General features: G+C 35.9%; 1 protein-coding gene across 1 annotated transcript in view; it reads right to left on the bottom strand.

The window, feature by feature from the left end:
• The window catches only part of LOC115883459 (T-cell leukemia homeobox protein 3-like), a 99,622-nt gene that overhangs the window by 8,456 nt on the left and 74,241 nt on the right, over positions 1 to 16,925 (bottom strand). The window lies entirely within an intron of this gene.

The following is a 16,925-nucleotide window of genomic DNA, read 5'->3' as shown; positions in this document are numbered from 1 at the left end:
TACGTGACCAGCCCATCTTAAGCGGGATTTTGTAACCATGACTCCGATACGGACCGATACGTTTGAGACATGATGGAACTACCGGATTCTTAAGAGTTGTCTAAGGTGTCTCTGTTGCAACTTGTTTAATGCGTTCATGTGTCGGCGGTACGGCACCCAGATTTCGCTCCCATATAACATGGTAGGGATTATAATTGCTCGGTACACTGCAAGTTTCACTTTTCAGTTCGTTTTTGTACTCAAGTCATGATTGTAGAAAACCCTGTCTTTTAATTTCCAGAATGCTCTTGAGGCGCTGCTAACCCTGTGCTGAATTTCAGAGTCTATATTGGCCTTTTCCGGAATCAAACTGCCGAGGTAATTAAATTCCGCTACATATTCCAATAGTTCTTCTCCGATTTTTATAGCATTGTTATGATCTTCTGAGGGAGTGCACACGATTTTCATTTTGTCGATGTTTAGCTTAAGGTCCACAGCCTCGTATGCCCAGGTATATGTGTTCAACATTTCTTGTAATTGTTGTAACGTGTTTGCAACTAGAGCGCAGTCATCAGCGTATTGAAGTTCTATCATGAATTATATACGTGTTTTTGCCCTGAGTCTTTTTATGTTGAACAGACAGCCGCGCCGCGCCGTCATATCTGTGTCTAATACCCAATCCTCTCTCCCGCAGTTTGCTGTCCACTATAATGGAGAGCGCTGCCTTGAATATGTTGAATAGGAGAGGCGCTAAGACACATCCCTGCCTAACTCCTGTATTTGTCAGGAAGGGATCGCTCAGTGATCCATGATGTGACACTCTTGACTGGTTGTTGTTATGGAGGCTTTTACACACTGTAAAGATTTGTTGGGTAGACCGAACTTTTTCGTAATTGCCCAAAGTGCATCTCCGTTCACAGTGTTCACAGAGTCGAAGGCTTTTGAATGCAACATAAAGTTTAGACTGTTGCTCTTTTACTTTTTCTGGTAGTTGGCGGATGGAAAATATGGAATCAACGGTGCCTCGGTTGGTGCGAAAACTCGTTTGCGATTCTGGAAGGATTTTTTCCAGGGTTGGAAAAAACCATGATTTTTAAAAAAAAATAAAAAAAACAGATTATTTTTATTTAAATCAGATTTTTTTGATTTAAATCGGATTTTTTTTATTTTAATTCAAAACAATATTTAAATCGGATTTCCAAATGACCAGGACTTATTTCCAATTAAAGATCTATCCTAAATGGTTAAATCTTTATAACTCTGCCCGATACCGGTAACATTAACAATTCTACGGCGCGTGTCTTTTTCCACATCGGTCACCAATATATTCCGAAAAAAAAAGTCGTTTGTAATGTAATAAAAAATTATTTGTAATGTAAAAAAAATATTATTTTCTATTCGGAGTAAAAATGTACTTTTTGTGCCTCCCTGTAACGTTGGAATAGCTTTCAATGGTCCTTTAAAGGTACATCATAGTCAAAAAAAGTATAATTTTGACTGCTAATAAAATAATACACTATTGTTCGGAAATAGTCTTAAGTCGAGAATGAAATTAGTATGTATTATCTAATATCAAAGTTTAAAGTACTTACTACAGATCAAAATGTCGGTAGGAATTTGGAAACAACATTTACAACCGTTTCAAAAAAAAATAAAGCAAAATATTTTCTGACGATTATAGATTCTCGGGAATGAAGATTAGTCTCTATAGAAGAACCTAGTTCTGCACTAGACTTTGCGAATGATATATATTTGAACAACGAATTTTTATCACTTATACAAAAATTTTAAAATAAATCTGCCCAATATTTAAATTGATGAATAAATATTTTTATATAGTTTTATAACATTTACGATTATTTTTTGATTTATTAACTGTTATATCTGTTATAGAAATATTTTTTATAGTTTTCTAGGACACGCTTTTATAACTTTTACAGTTATTTTTTAGATTTATTATAAAGTTTCAATAAAGTTATTCTTTTTATTAAAATCATTTGATTTAAATCATGCCGACCCTGATTTTTTCTATATGTGGGTGCAGGCGATTTGACATAATTTTTGCAAGAATTTTTCCTCCGATAGCCAATAGTGAAATTGTCTGAGTGAGTCTGATGCACTTCCTTTGTTCTTATATATTCACTATATTCGCGTTGCAAAAGTCCTGAGGTACCTCTCCGCTTTCCCATATGACATCGATGAGAGCCTTAAGATGACCAATTAGTTCTTTACTTGCACACTTATAGATTTCCGCCGGGATCGCGTCACAGCCAGCTGATTTGTTGTTTTTACGCTGTTTTATGGATGCCATTATTTCCTGTTCTGTTATTGGGGTATCTAATACATCGAGGCTGTTATACTGAGGTATTGTGTTTTGTATATGTTGTATTGAGTACTTCCATATTGGGGCTGTTTTCTTGGTTAAGGATATGGCTGTAATGCTCTTTCTAGCGGTTTCTAATTTTCTCTTCCTGTTTTAGAAGTTCGCCATTTTGTGCCATGATTTGGCAGCTTACCTTCTTGGTTGGGCCGTATACTTCTTTTACAGCCTCGAAGAATTTACAATAATCGTGATGCGTGGCGTACTCTTGAATCTGTTTAGCCTTTTGTGATCACCAATCATCCTTTAATTGGCGCAGATTTCTTCGAAGCGTGTTGTTGGCTGCTTTAAAGTTGTCTACCAGCCTTGGATTGTGTTGATTTGCAGTGACTGCTTGATGTGCTCTATGCTTTTGTTCCAACAAGGTCTGTATATGAGAATGATTTTTGTTAAACCAATCTGGTTGTTTCTTTTGGGTGGACTTTCCCAGTACTGGAAAAAAGGAGGACACAATAGATCTATAAAGTCTCAGTGATTAACTTCGCCCTTCCAGCAATCTACATCTACATCTATACTGTTTTACGGCAATACATGAAACGACTATAAAGGTAGTTTCAAAGAATGCGGGATTTCAGTATGTGACGCCGATATATAGATTAAAAGCAGAGTATCGCACTTTTTTGTCATATGAAAATTGTCTAAAAATAGTAGATATACAATTACACATAATAAAACACTGGCTTGTAGGCAAAATTGAAAAAGGAACAAATGACGTTTGAAATTGTAACAAGAGGAAAAACGGCACAGTAAAATGCCATACATTAAACGTATATAGGTACAAAATACCAGCTATACAACGACAAACGTATACGTGACCTTAAAAGTAACAATTCAATTTTATTCCCGTATCTCTTCAAAACGACCATTTCACTAAAATTTCTCACTGCATAACGTTTAAATATTTAAATCCGTGTTACGGCCCTGTGTGTGCATAAAACCGCGCTTTCGGCCTAGAAAGGGCATAAAAGGAGACACTTTAAACCGGAAAGGCAAACGATCTGTGACACTTGCATGGCGCTCGTGACTTTTATTGGACCGCTTCCGCTAAAACGGAATTGAAAAATGGCTCGGTCTCTTCTTGCATCCATAAATTAAAATTTTGTTTAAGTTCTCAAGTGTAACTATTCGATAGTGTCATAGAAATATTTCAATAGTAGAACGGCTTTTTATTTTTTAAATACTTCTATATTTTTTTCATTAAACATAGTAAAAGAAATATTCCATTATTTCAGGAACCAGAAAACAAGTATTTAACTAACAGCTATTAAATTGAAGGATTTTAAATACTTTTTTGAAAAAGTGTAGTTTGAAATGTTGAAAAAGTAATAAATTAAAAATGATTAAATAATTGGATTCACTTTCACAAAATTTGTATTAATAAAATGACCGTCTGTCCGTCTGAGGGCTCCATTCGGGTACGTCTATCCACATGCCGAGTTTGGTTCGTAATTAAGAAAAATCCTGATCATTTAGAGGCATCATCGGTTCGAAACGTCGAGGGCGTCATCTTTTCACATTTTTCTTCAATATCAGATCCTTAGTCCCACCCTGATCAAGAAAACGTAGTATCTAACTTTACAGAGTGGGACTGTGTGCAACGTCGCTCCCACAGCCTACCCACCAAATGTGATCGCGAACGTACGACATCAACTTTTGACGTTTCTTACGTCAAAACTGACTGTCACAGTGACATCGCATCGTACATGGTGAGTTGGTATTTGTCCAGTCTATCGACATACCAAATCTCATATGCTGTAAAGGATCAAATAATGGCTTTCGAGATGTAAGTTTATAGAAGAATCCTGAAGATGCCTTGGACTAACCAAACATAATGATCAATGAAGTACTAATAAAAATTATATGTTCAAACAAACAACTTTTACCAACCATTGAAATACGAAAAATTGAATACCTTGGTCACATTATAAATAATGAATAGCTATTTTTGTAACAAGTTGCAAAATAAATGTGTTTTAAGTACGGGACGCGAAATTGTCCAACGAGCCGAATGCCGAGTTGGATAATGCGTCGAGTGTTTAAAACACTCTTTTTGCAACGAATTTCATACAAGATTTTTTGTGAAAGCGGATAATTTGAGATTTTCATGTTATTATTATTATTTATTTTTAAACATTTTATAAAATGTTCTAGTAATCGGTTTCTAAGCCATTGTTTATGCATTATTTAATGACAATGTTCTGTCAAGTTTTGTGTAAAAATGAGTGATAACGACGTGTCTTTGGATATTCAACAAGCTGCTGTAACTGCGCTATCCACGTTAGTGCCCGAGAAGTCGAAAGAGCACCTACAACAACTTTCACCTAAAACAACTTTGGAACCTGGGTCAAAGAAAAACACGTTGAGAATTTCACAGAAAAGGTATTGCTAGCCTATTTCCTGAAGTTATCCACTACCTTAAAGCCATCAACTCTGTGGAGTAAATATTCGATGCTCCGCACCACGATTTACCTGAACAGAAATGTAGATATTAGCAAATTCACGAATCTTATTGCATTACTATAAAGAAAAGCTTCCGGAATTCGAAAGAAATCAAAACTATTTACAAAACTGGAAATAGAACGGTTTATGAACGAAGCCGATGACAAAGAATTCCTGTTAGCTAAAGTTGTCTTAATCGTTGGAGTATTTGGAGCAAGTAGGAGGGAAGAAATCACATTTTTACCGTAGATGCCATTAAAAATTGTCAGTTATTTATGAGTGTGAAGATTCCGAATACAAAAACTCATTTTCCAAGAGTGTTTACGATTACTGAGGGACCAAAGTACGCAAAACTTCGACCACTCAATGTGACACATCAGCGATTTTTCTTGACGTATCGAAAAAATCAATGCTGTAGCCTGCCAGTTGGAATCAATACAATTGGAGGTGTGCCAAAAATGATAGCGGAATTTCTTGGACTTGAATACACTGGTCATTGTTTTCGGCCATTGAATACACTGGTCATTGTTTCCGGCGCAGCTCTGCAACAATGCTGGCAGATTCAAGAGCGGACATAGCAGTTTTAAAGTGGCATGGAGGTTGGCGATCAAGCTGGGTTGCTGAAGGTTACATTGAAAATACAATTAAACAGAAAACCGAAATAGCAAAAAGAATCATGGGACAGAAAGATAGGCCAAATAAGAAATTAAAAGCAGTTCACGTAGAAGCAGAAGCTACCAGCATTGCCAGTACAAGAAATTTACTTATTCCGACTCTTACAACTTGTATTTCTCTTAGAGACGAAAAGTTGGATGCCTCTTGTATTCACTTTAATAATTTAAATAATTGTACCTTTAAGAAAATATTTATTAACCATAATAAATAAATATTTTTATTGTTTCTAACGTTTTATTTGTTACTTTTAGGCACTAGTGCCTAAACAAGTGTCACTTTTAGATGTGTCTAAAAGAATGTCATTTCGAATATCAAAAACTGTCAATTTCGAAACGCTTTCACAAAAAAGTAAATATTACTTTCTTCAAAACACTATAAAGGGAAAAGTAGCATAAAAGATAGATCTGGAGAATATCGTGGATAGTAAATTATTGGGAATGTGTTGTGTATTTTTACCTTGTCTGACTTCTTCAGATATGTTGGGAATTAAGTCCGAATAGCTATTCAGACTATTGCTACCATCAGAAACAGTTAAGACATAAGAAAATTTAAGTAGGACAAATATTGGCCCAACCATTTAGACATTATAGAGATGGAAAAAAACGGAAATAATTGAAAACACGAAGCAAATTTGTATCGACTCAACTATTCGTGTAGGAACAAACGGAAACATTATAAACTACTCTTTTTTTCCACGAGTTGAAAAGCCTAAACGACAATTGCCATTTTATTTCGAGCGGCGGCGGCCATCAAAAACCTATCCCCCGGAAAAATCCGGTCCCGTCACAAACTGGACATCGCGACACGGAAAAACGATAAAAAAGTTTAAAAAAGGGCCGGAGTAGCGCGCGGGGCAGGGCAGTACCGCTCGCAGCGCGGCGGGGCGACGAAAACGGTCCTCTGAATATTTAAAGGGCCAAACACTAGACCTATGTCGAGTTGCATTATTAAATCCATCGCTCTGTCGGCTGTTCAATAATGCAGCGGCTTTTAGGGCGTCGCAGGCAACGACAGATATACGAGGAGGGATGTAGTACGAGGTAGGTGAATTACAAAAGGTGTAGGTGATCGTACAAAATTGGAAAAAAATTTTCCAATTTTGTACGATCCAAAGTAAAAATATAATTTATAATTGTATTATAAAGTAGTAACTTTTAGCATTACTGAAAATTACACGTTTCTACTGACGCTTTCTTGGCAATTAGGCAAAGAATATAAAGTCCTTCTATTCTGAAGGCAATGAAAAACCAAACGATGTAGCTAGAAAAAGAGCGAACACTCCACTAACTGGACCAGAGTCGTTCTGCTTCCCAAGTGGAAACCAACTTAAAGCGGAACTCAAGAACCTGGAAGACTCCATGCGTAACCTGGAATGGGAATCTTCCAACGGTCTAAAACACGCGAAGTAATTTATTTTATAAATTACGACCGAGAAATGTCAAAGATTTTCCTTGATTTAAGTAAGAACAAGAGTTATCACGGGTTTTTTTAACTGGCCACTGTCTCTTCAACGAACAACTCAGTAGATTGAAGCTAAGGAACAACCGTAAATGCAGATTTTATGGGGAAAATGGAGAAAAACCAGAATACCTCACTGAGTGCGCCTAGACGACAAAAATTCGGTCAAGAAGTTTGGTACGACTGATATCGGAGATGGAGAACTAACCTCTGTAAACCGTCTCTTTTATCAAAGCCCTGAGCCTGTATAATGAGTTGTAACTTGTTATAACTCAAGAAAGGGGGTTCGTCTTTCTGCTATTCTGACCAGTGTTTGAACATTCATTCTTGTCAGTTCTTTTGTTTCTCATCCACGACATCTGTCTTCTTTCTGGACCCCGCTTCCCTTCAATTTTACCTTTGATGATAATGTGGCATCATCATCATCATCATCATTTTCAACTTATTCAGTCATTGCTAATTATGGTGTAGCCTCCCTCACATATTTAGATACTCTTTTTGTAGATGGGCCCATTGTTGTCTATTGTTGGCTATGCGGGCCCAAGTTATTCCTGCTAATTTCTTAATATAATGGTCCCATCTCAGGTTTAGTTTTATTCTAGATCTTAATTCCCCGTGTGTGTAATGTTGTAATTTTTGTGGTCCATCTGTTGCCCTGCCCATTGCCACTTGGGGGATTTGATTCTGTGGATGACATCTATTACCTGGATGTTTTGTCGCATCCCCCTATTCTTTTACGATCTTTTTTTATGTCCTTCTTCTTTTTTTATGATCTTCTTGTTATTCCCAGTATATTTCGTTCCATTGGGCGTTATGCGACCTGCAGTTTCCTTATAATGTCCGTTTTAAGTGTCCAGGTTTCTCATGTTCTTTTCTTTAGATAACTTGCCATTTTAGATTTGAATATATGATTGAGTTTCTTCCATAAGTACCGGGTGGTCAACTAAGAATGGACGCCGGCTGTATCTCAGAAACTACTTATCGTATAACTTTAGGAAAAAAATTCTAATAAGTAAATCACACAATAGATCTGTAAGGTCGCGGTGACTAACCCCTAAAACTCTACATTCTACACTTTCTACTAAGAACTTATTTTTACTACATACAAAAAAGATTACTACAACATGTATATTTCAGATATGCCAGAAACAAAATCAAGAAAGTTCAGCTATGCGACTGGGTACTTGCAACGAGGTCTAGCACAATTAAACATATAGAAAAAAACTTTAATGACGGACCTAGAATGTAGAATGTAGAATGAGTAAGAGGGGGGGGGGCGATTTAATCACTGCGAACTTAAAGATCTATTGTGCCCCCCTTCCTTGAGTCATCGCACAGTCTATAACCCATCATGCCCCTGTTGTATAGGGGACAGGGTATTTCCCATCCTCCTCTGACAACAGTTTTTCCTCCGAGGGTACACACCCTTTCACGGTTGAAGTTTGGCCCTTCGTGCCACCCTTCACAGTCGAGGAGCTTGCTCCGGCTGAGGAACCCGTGAGGTGAAGGCTGGAGGATTTGTCTCCATTTTCTCCACCTCTTTAACTTGGTCTTTCCTTAGACCTGACACCGGTGTTATCCCGTATCTATAATAGAGGATATGTCCCTCTTTCTCTATTGCCTCCTTGGATTTGAGGTCAATTCCTATTCTGAGGACCTCCTACGACGGACCTAAAGGCAGTACGAAAGTAATTTCGCAAATGAAGACTTCTACTTAACGCCACCAAAACAGAAGTTAGCTGCTTCCTCTTAAATAATAAACTCGCCAGAAAAGAACTCAATGTTGGGTTTGAGACCACCCTCCTTACCCACAATAAAACAACTAAATATCTAGGCGTCACCATTCATAAAATTTTATCTTTCAGAGAGAAACAGCATCAGCCAAAAACTATGTGGAACAACCTGGGGAGCATCGGCCTCCATACTGCCTGCCTCTGCTCTAGGCCTTGTCTTTTCAACTGCTGAATATTACCCTTAAACGACTCAGGACTGGTAAACGCTATGGTTACCAGTCCTGAGCCACATTCCTCCTCCTCTAATGCGATGAATAAATGTTCTTAAAAACTAGTCATGGATAACATGAATCCAGTAAGTACTGAAGTCGCAAATCTTAATAGACACTTCAGATGACTACCTACAAAAAAAAACGATAAATATGGGCGCAGAGGACGAGAGATGGCCGTAGAGGACGAGAGATGGTCATATGTAGACATTATCAATGCATGGACTTAGGAATGGACCACACAATAAGACAGTAGCATGCCATGCAGTACCCAAAAACCACCTGTTTTCGAGTTATCACACAAAATTTTGTTCATGCTTAACAGGATAGAACCCAACATGGCAACACATGCAACAGGTGCGTGTATTTTTTGTACAAATGGGATAAGCAGTCATACCCACTTTATAATTGCGGAAGGTGGACTAGAAAGCTAATCCACATGGTGGAGGACTGGAGTAGGAAACACTGAGACGTGTACTATTATGTTACACAGTTTCTTTCCGGTCATGGAGTATTCATGGACTTCTTGCACATAATAAAGAAAAGACCAAATGGCAACTGCATGTACTGCGTTGAAATCGATGATGCCGAGCTTACGTTGTTCTGCTGTCCAAGGTGGAAAAACGCAAGATCTGCCTTATTGACGGATGTAGGTGTATTAACTTCTGACATATTGATCATGACGATGACCAAAGCCAGGAAAATCTGGAGAAAAGTATGGGTATTTATGAAACAAATAATAATAGAGGAAGGAAAAGAAGAAAAGGCAATAAATGTGGAAGTATCTTAAAAGAAGAGCGAAACTAAAGAAATAAAATAAAATTACATAGATACGATGTAAACCCGAGAAATACATACGAGTCTGAAGTAATACCATACGGCGGTTCCGGGGAAGGGGAGAGAAGAGGAGGAGCTGACTCGGAGGTGGACTTTTTTAGTGGGTAACAATTCGACTTCCACACTGTTTGGGGTTCGTCTCTTCTTCTGATCGTCTATCTCGAGATGGTGATGGGAACGAGCTTCACTCGCCTATAAAAGGTTTTACCACGTCCTCACCAAAGAAATTATCATCTTCAAACTACTTGAAAGATGTTAAATACTTCTCTTATGTCGTCTTCTTTGTGCGCTAAATTGTGAAGCGCTGTTTGTCATAGAATATTAGAATCCACTATTTACTATTAGAAAAAGAAATAACTGCTCCCAAACAAGATAATTACTTCTCAAACTAATCCTATAAAATCTAACAAAGGAAGATTCGCAAAAAGATATAAAAACACACACGAAACAATCTCATTTTCTTACACTTTCCATCAGCCACCAAACACGAAACGAATCGAGCAAAATAGCACTTCGATGGTTTTCTCGTCGTCTCTGATGGCAAACAGAACCGGCGTCGGCCGAATAAAAGCCAGCGAAATCGAATTAAGCGCCCTCTCGTGGCGGCAAATGGGCACGAACGGCATCGTTCCGCGACGATAAACAAGAAACGATCGACTTGGCGGATGTCGGATCGGGTTAAAAGTTGTTTTTCGGCATTGCTGAGGAATGGTGCGAATCTCCGATAATACTGAATAAGAAAAGTTTGGTTTGTCGTAGATTTCTGACAAGAGTAATGAAATAAACGAAAGTAAAATTATTTTTTCTCAGTCACGAATCTTCTTTCACTAGCATTCACGTGATCTTTTAAAGTTTCTTGCAAGTGAAGATAAGGGTATAAATTAATAACAACTTATTAACAACTTAATAAGACGATTAGCAACTTAATAAGACAAAGATCAAGACTCCCTTATGCGGGGTCTAGTTTTAGTCTTAGTCTTGCTGCAAAACTATTGCAAGTCTGCATCTTTTCAATAGATATAGGAGAATGAGAGGCACTTTCTATATATAGTGTAGCGTTTTTTAAACCACTACCACTGCGAACGGCAGCTTAACTACTAGTGGGTAAATGAATTTCTAGATATATTACGATTTTTTTTTGAAACTTTAGTTTCGGAAATATTCATTTAATCGGACATTTTTAAAAAAATTAATTTTATTTTTCAGAAACTATTTGAGACAGAGTTTACCAAAAATGCTTTTTATAACTACTAGTGGGTAAATGAATTTGTAGATATATTACGACTTTTCTTGGAACTTTAGTTTCGGAGATATAAATTTAATCGGACATTTTTAAAAAAATTAATTTTATTTTTCAGAAACTATTTGAGACAGAGTTTACCAAAAATGCTTTTTATATCTACTAGTTGGTAAATGGATTTTTAGATATATTACGAATTTTTTTGGAACTTTAGTTTCGGAGATATAAATTTAATCGGACGTTTTTAAAAAAATTAATTTTATTTTTCAGAAACTATTAGGGACAGAGTTTACCAAAAATGCTTTTTATCACTACTAGTGGGTAAATAAATTTCTAGATATATTACGAATTTTTTTGGAACTTTAGTTTCGGAAATCATTTAATCGAACATTTTTAAAAAAATTAATTTTATTTTTCAGAAACTATTTGAGACAGAGTTTACCAAAAATGCTTTTTATAAGTACTAGTGGGTAAATGAATTTCTAGATATATTACGAATTTTTTTGGAATTTTAGTTTCGGAGATATAAATTTAATCGGTCCTTTTTAAGAAAATTAATTTTATTTTTCAGAAACTATTTGAGACAGAGTTTACCAAAATGCAAAAATCAGATCTAGTAAAAACTATTAAAACCAGGCAACAGAATCCGAAAACAGAGATGTCAAACGTCAATCCTCCATAAACTTGAGTCACAAGCGCTAAATCGCTCAAATAACTCAAAAACTCATCATGTCAAATGATGACAACACGTTAATGATCTTGGACGTCTCAAAAAAAAATCATTAACAACCAAAATGTTCACAGTAGCATCCTGCTTACTGTAAACCATAAATACGACAAATGCTCACCGCATATGTCGTCTGCAACACTGCAAAAAATTTAATGTCCTCCTGACATTAAATCACTAAACGGTAAATGTCTGTATGAAAAGTTATTCGGCAACTATCATAACAGAACAAGTACCAAACATTCCTTTGACACGTACATAGACAGCTGCCAAAAGAAAACAAAACGATACCTCACGTATCAAATATGACAAGTCCCCCTCGTCATACACTCAAAAAACTCAAGGATACACTTCCTGTATCAACATAGCAGTCCTAATATAACTGTCATGACAAAAAAAACTCAAAATGTACTACCTAAAGTATCAAACAGGACAGTCTAACAACTGTCGATAGAACTGACAACACTGAAGGTTCAGATGGTGAAACATAGTGAATGCGATACTAAATAAAAATATTGGCATAAAAAACATTGGCATAGAAACCTGAAGGTAAACTAAACAATAAACGAGATGAGATTAACTCTAACGTACATAAAAATAACCCTAAATGTAAGTTTAGCAGCTCGCCCTAACAGTTATCGATAATCACAAAAACTTGTAAAATTAATCAACACAAACAAAATCAAAATGATCAAGTTGTGACCACACAGTATAGTAAAATTATCGAATAGTAATCTCAAATAAGTATAACGTTCAAAATTTATATCAAATTTCAAACACCTAGAGATATAAACAAAATCAAAGTCGAAAATTTAATGCTTGTCCACCCTGTATAGGGAAAATACAAACCAAAATGTCTGTATATATACAGTTTCAAACTTTATCGAATGTCAAACACCTTGAAATTTAAAAAATTTCAAAGTCACAAAAAAGTATTGACCACCCTGTATAAGGAAGTCCCAACAATATATAAACTTTCAAGTTTATCTACCAAGAAAAAATTTTAAACTATTAAAAAAATTTTTAACCCCAAAGAAAATTCAGGTCCAAGCATTAAATCTTGACCGCCCTGTATACCAGGTTCAAAAATATATCAAAATATCAAAAATATCAAAACACACACAGCTGACACATCTCCGTTATATGAAATTGTCCAAATTCCATAGACCCAAATAATAATAAATAGAAATATCAAAAATAAGAAAGAGAATAAAAATTTTAGTCTTAAATCCTACCAAGAAAACAACTGTTTCCTCCTCTGTATCATGCCAAATAAAATTAAACTACAAAAATTAATTTAAGAAAATTAATCAGGAAAATTGTCAGACTCCAGTGAAATACATTACGAGTAAAAAATACAAAACAGACTGAATAATATAGAGTGTCGAATTAAGGGCTGTTTTTATTTTCTCGAGGCCCCACGCTTATGGGTGCCAAATAAAGTGTAGCGTTTTTTAAACCACTACCACTGCGAACGGCAGCTTTTCATCGGAGAGCAGTCGTGGATAAGGTATTTCACTAGAGAGAAAATTAATCAGTAATAATTAACAAAAGATATATAGATATTGGGCGCCAGGCATGTACAGAGAAAGAAAACACAGTTGTGTAATACTTAAAACTAATGACTATATTTATTCATGACGTTCTTTGCTGATACATGACATTGTAGAGTTCTAGTAAATATATAGTGGTTATATGTCAAAGAAAGTGGTGGTAGGAGTCGTACTAAATATCAATGAAAACAACTACGATAAAATACAGGACATGTAAAGTTTAAGAGAAAATATGAAATGTAGCATTACTTTAATTAATTTGATATATTCCATATGATGCTAAATCGAAGATGTTACACCTGTAGATTCTAGAATTTATGTTTGATTATCCATCTATTAAAATAGTGCAATAATATCTGTAAAAGTAATACCATTACAAGATGTAATGCAATGAAACCTAAGATCTAAATTATATTTTAAAGATTATATCGACATGAATGTTCTTAACAATCTAACCACTGAACATAGTCTGTACGATATTACTTAAGATGTACGTTATTGTTTAAGACTGAAAATGTTTTAGATGTTAAATGTAAAACTAGAACTTAAATATACACTTAGCTGTTCTTTTATGTAACCTTGCTTCAAACAGTAGCAGCGTGAGGTGGTCTAGCATCTCTGTACTGTCTGTCGGCGATCCTGTTGGTCAAAACAACAAAAGGGGCCAGATTGAGGACACCATGAATCCTTACAGCCGTAGCTACTGACTAGGCTTAGAAATGGGAGTGAAGCAGCATGGGACTCAAGCTACATGGACGCTGTGGCACTTAGATGTAAGAAAAAATCGTTCTTACTGGGGACACTCGTCCACAGGACATCTGTACATAAGATAATGTCTGTACATAAGGCACTACCCGTACCTTCGACCCTCGAATTACTTCCGAGGGCTCACTAAATAATAAAGAACCTGTCCTTCCTTCCATGTGACATTCTGGAGGACAAAAGAAAAGGGACGCCAACGTGCCAGCAAAACACAATTACAAGTTAGGTTGGGGCATCCGCAACTCTACCCTGTAGCTTCGAAATAGCAGCTGATTCAGATTACACAGCAAGATTTAAATAATCACCATTTCTCAAAAGCTGGGACTAATGGCGTCTGACAGGCCAAACAGTCTAACCAAAAGTGAAGTTAAATCACAGAGAGTTGACAGAAGCGATGTTGACAGCGCGCGCCTCCACAGAGCGATAACAGGGTTGTGTCAAACGAAAACAGGGTTGTGGACTAGAGAACGTAAAAATTCGTCAAATAAATCATCAGGCCCGAACGATACGGAATCGGGTGACGATATGCCAGACATCATATATTATATATAAAAAAACATGTAACGAACTAAAAACGTTACAATAGAAAATGTGCTGGGGAATGACAATCGATAATAATTTTGATGAGGTCAATCTCTAGACATTATTTACTAAAAACTCTGACATAAAAGTTGTCAAAAATTAACACTTATTATAGAATGATAGAAAAATATAAAGATAGAACGTTTGCAAACACACAATCTACTTATTTCCAAAAAAATATTTCTGCCCGAATTTTAAACTATACCATTTAAAAACCATTTTGACTCTATATAAAAATAACTTTTCTTAAGGCAACCTTCTTAAGGCCTACTGGCAGTAAGCGCCATTAAAAAAGAGTACGGCTTATTAATTAAGAGTACGACTAGGACTTGACCTCGCCAAAATTATCATCCTCTGTCATTTTCCTGCCGTCTTTGACGTCGTTTATTTCGATTGTATGGTATTTTATAGTTATTAATGATACAAGTTCGATACGAACATCATAATGAAACGCATGTAACGTCAAGGCTTAGTTACACAAGTTTCATTAAAAAGTTCGTATCGAAAGTGTATCATTCAAAATTTAATCTACGACGCGACACGAGGGACGATCCAAAGAGATTAGATTTAATTTAAAATATCAGAGATATCCTCATAAAAATTAAAATTCAAAATTATCAGGTGCCCATATTAGTCGACACCGTGGTAACCGTGCTTGTTGATTGTTTCCATTTTGACTTTGACAACTCAATTATTGATGTTCAATTTTTTGTTAAACGTTCAGTTTTAGCAAAAAGCAGAAAATAATATTAATATGGGTGATTCTGATTCTGAAAGTATCCCTTCGGATATTGAAGGCATTGCGCAAAACGTTGTCGATTCCCTAGTTCCCGAAAAATCAAGACAAACGTACGAGCAAGCCTATGTAAAACTGGAAGATTGGTGTAAAGGGAAAGGAATCAAGAATAGTAGCAAAGAAAAGGTTCTCCTGGCATATTTTGAACATCTTTCAAAACATAGGAAGGCTTCATCACTTTGGGTATGTTATTCCATGCTACGTTCAGTTATATCAGTGAAGAAAAATACAGATATTAGTAGGTACGTCCATTTAGTTGCATTTCTAAAAAGGAAATCGGAAGGATTTCGGTCAAAAAAATCGAGAATTTTAAGAAAAGAAGACATAACTCGTTTTTTGTTGGAAGCTGATGATAAAACTTATTTCCTGACCAAAGTTTCATTAATAGTGGGATTTGCGGGAGCCTGCCGGCGGGCGTGCGGCCTTTCGAATTGACAAATCTGCAGCTGCAAAAAGATGAAGGACAAGGCATTCATGTCATTATTGCATTTATGAAAACAAAGATATCACGAGATTTTTTTATAACGAAAGGGAATGTTGAAGGAATAAATATGGTGGAAATGGTTCGAAGATATATAGCTATACGGCCAAGCAACACAGAGCATACTCGATTTTTTGTAGGGTACAGAAATGAAAAATGTATTAAGCAACCCGCTGGCATTAATACTTTAGGGAAAATGCCGTATAAAATAACATTGTTCCTAAGTCTTCCAAATCCACAACAATACACTGGACGTTGTTTCCGTAGATCGTCTGCGTCGTTGCTTGCAGATTCAGGAGTGGATTTATTAACTGTTAAAAGACATGGTGGTTGGCGCTCTAACACAGTGGCAGAGAGCTATATAGAAAATTCCAAAGAAAATAAGAAAAAAGTGTCATGTAATATTTTGGGTAACATTTCTGGCAGTGATGGGTCTTCAACAAGTTCAAGCACTCAGGAAATAAATTTACTTTCTAAAAATTCAACTCACCTGTCATCTGGAATTAATTTAACCAATTGTACTGATATTATAATAATTAATGTTTCCAATAAATAAACGTATTTAGGTACCTTTTTTTGCTTGTTTCGTATTTTAAAATTTGCGTGTTATTATGAATTCATAATAGCACTAGTGCTATTATGAAAGCCATAATGACATCCAAATGACAATGTTAGATGTGTCATAATGACACTGTCGTAGAGTTCATAAAACGTGACCACCCAAAAAAAAAGAAAAGCAGAAAAGTACTTTGCCAGAATGGTTCTGGCAGCCTAGGCAACGCAACTCTCTCCTGAAAAGGAGAGTTTGAGAAGAAAGAAGAAGAAGAAGTATTTTAATGCAACTGAAGATTTAAAGAAAATAATTCACGACTACCATAAATCACATATTCGCTGACAATAGTTTCGGAAAAACCTCCTTTTATTCTTTTTTATTTAATAAATTATATTTCCCCTATAGTTAGCATGGAGTACTTATGGAAGAAACTCAATTATATTCAAATCTAGAATGCCATT

Source organism: Sitophilus oryzae, unplaced genomic scaffold (genome assembly GCF_002938485.1).
Source record: "Sitophilus oryzae breed Bouriz unplaced genomic scaffold, Soryzae_2.0 scaffold_1903_pilon_pilon, whole genome shotgun sequence".
Lineage (NCBI taxonomy): Eukaryota > Metazoa > Arthropoda > Insecta > Coleoptera > Curculionidae > Sitophilus > Sitophilus oryzae.
This window is presented reverse-complemented; position numbering and strand designations above follow the sequence as displayed.